Source organism: Limulus polyphemus, unplaced genomic scaffold (assembly GCF_000517525.1).
Source record: "Limulus polyphemus unplaced genomic scaffold, Limulus_polyphemus-2.1.2 Scaffold108, whole genome shotgun sequence".
NCBI lineage: Eukaryota > Metazoa > Arthropoda > Merostomata > Xiphosura > Limulidae > Limulus > Limulus polyphemus.
The window spans coordinates 106,078-108,509 of NW_013665718.1; positions in this window are offsets into that span (position 1 = coordinate 106,078).

Genomic DNA, 2,432 nt, shown 5'->3' on the forward strand with positions numbered 1-2,432 from the left:
GATAATTTAATGTTGACTCTTTTTTTTTTATTAATTGTTTAAACTTTTGTGTGTGAGTTGCATGTTATTAATAATCTTCTAACCAACAAAGTCACTGACCCACAAGCAATTTCGTGCATGAATAGGTTGAAAAGGTTAGACAAATGTGCGTAAAAAATTCGATAACTCTAGGGTTTAATGAGTCTATGTATGGTCTTCAACATGCTGTCAATCAAAACATAATGTGTCGATACATTATTCCTAAAGCAGCCACCACGAAATTTATTCATCTGTGTTTAAATATTACCTTATTTGTTATAAATCGTGTTCGATATAGCTCCTGGTACAAATTGTTTCACACTACCAGTTTTTTTTGTTTTTTTTGGGGGGGGGGGGTTGTAGCATCAAATCTTGTTGCTTCGACACATAAATAATGTGTGTGTGTAAAATTTGACAATTATGAGTCGTAATACTTTTTATTTCACAAATGTTAGGTAGCAACGGAAAAGTAGACACGTCGAAATTTGTTTGTTTGTTTGATTTTGAATTTCGCGCAAAGCTACACGAGGGCTATCTGCGCTAGCCGTCCTTAATTTAGCAGTGTAAGAGTAGAGGGAAGGCAGCTAGTCATCACCACCCACCGCCAACTCTTGGGCTACTCTTTTACCAACGAATAGTGGGAATGACCGTCACATTATAACGGCTGAAAGGGCGAGCATGTTTTGTGGGACGGGAATTCGAACCCGCGACCCGCAGATTGCGAGTCGAGCACCCTAACCACCTGGCCATGCCGGGCCTACACGTCGAAGTCCAACAATATATAAACAGAACGTATGCTTATTCTGTTAGTCATTTATCGATGTGACGTATTACATCTTCGTTCTTCCAGGTTCTCTTCTGGCCTAGAGGTTAGCGTAGAGTATTGTGTATCTGGAGGTCCAAGGTTCACAGTGCAACTGAAAGCGGTCCACACTTCCATCTATGGGTGTGCCATAAGAGTGACAATCAGTTCTCTTATTATCTTCTAAACCAGAGAAAGCCTTGTGGCGACAGATTATGCTAATTGGCTGTCTTCCTTTTGGTCAATAGCTCAAAATTAAGAATAGCAGTATCTTAACTCTAGAGGTTTCTTGATCTGATCGTTCAGTCCATGTGTGCATAAGGTGCCGTTCAGGTTAAATGTGCCAATAGTATTTTCTGAACTTTCAATAAGGTTATGAACATATAGAATTTCTTTTTAAATACTGTAGAAAACCTTGTACGCTTACCAGATCAGTAGATTGGAATTCTTCAATAGGTTCGGACGATCCCTTTTCCAAGAGAAAGAGAGAGAGTGTGAACACGCTGCACACTTTCAGCTGTGGGTGAGCTATAAGAGTGATGGTCAGTTTTGTTATGGTCTTCAAAATCAGACAAAACCTTGTGATTACGGATTATTCTAATACATACATATATGTGTTTATGTATTGTACAATAATGAATACTGATTTCTATGTGTATTATGTTTGCTACTGATTTTAGCTTACACGTGTATGTAATTTTGTGAGAAAACTATAAAAAAATTGTGTGTGTGTAAATAAATCTGATACTATGAAATACATTAATTATAAATAGGCGATCAAATCAATACTATATAACGATAATGAAATGAATACAAATTAAAACATTCACAATGAGACAAAAAAAAAACATTTGTTCCATTAGCAGTCCTTGTAATCATCATTAACTCGTAACGGAAAATGTCTGTGGTCATAGCTCCCAAAAGCGTAGAAGATATTCCATCATCAGACGTGATCCAAACACAGATGTGAAACAGTCGGCGACTATGGAGAACCGTTTAATGGTTAGGAGTTGAGTGTTTGAACCCACAACGTCTCAACTCCAACTGCCTTTCGCCGTCTGCAGCCAGTTGTGGAAAGATATAGAAATATTCTATTACCAGTCCTTGTCATCATCATTAATTCATAACGGAAAGTGTCTGTGGTCATAGCTCCCAAAAGCTTCACATTTTTCTTATTTATATATAATATATATATATATATATATAGAGAGAGAGAGAGAGATACATATGTACGTGTGTGTGTGTGTATATATATTGTACAATGACTAAAACCGAGTTTTATATGTGAAATACGTTTGTTACTGTTTTTAACTCGCATGTGCACGAAATTTCGTTCGAAAACAAACAAAAACATGTGTGTGCATATACTTATCCACATAATATATATGTAGAGAGTTTTGAATACCATTTAAACTGCCCCTGTGACTCAGGGTCAAGTCTGCGGGCTTATAATGCTGTAATTTTTATTTTTCTTATACTCGCGGTGGTCACAACACAGATAGCCATCAAGTGATTTATTTTGATATCAAAACTTTTAAATATGTGACACCAGTCACCCTGTCAATACATAAAGTATTTTTACACCTTTATCAGGTGTACAAGTTATGATCCA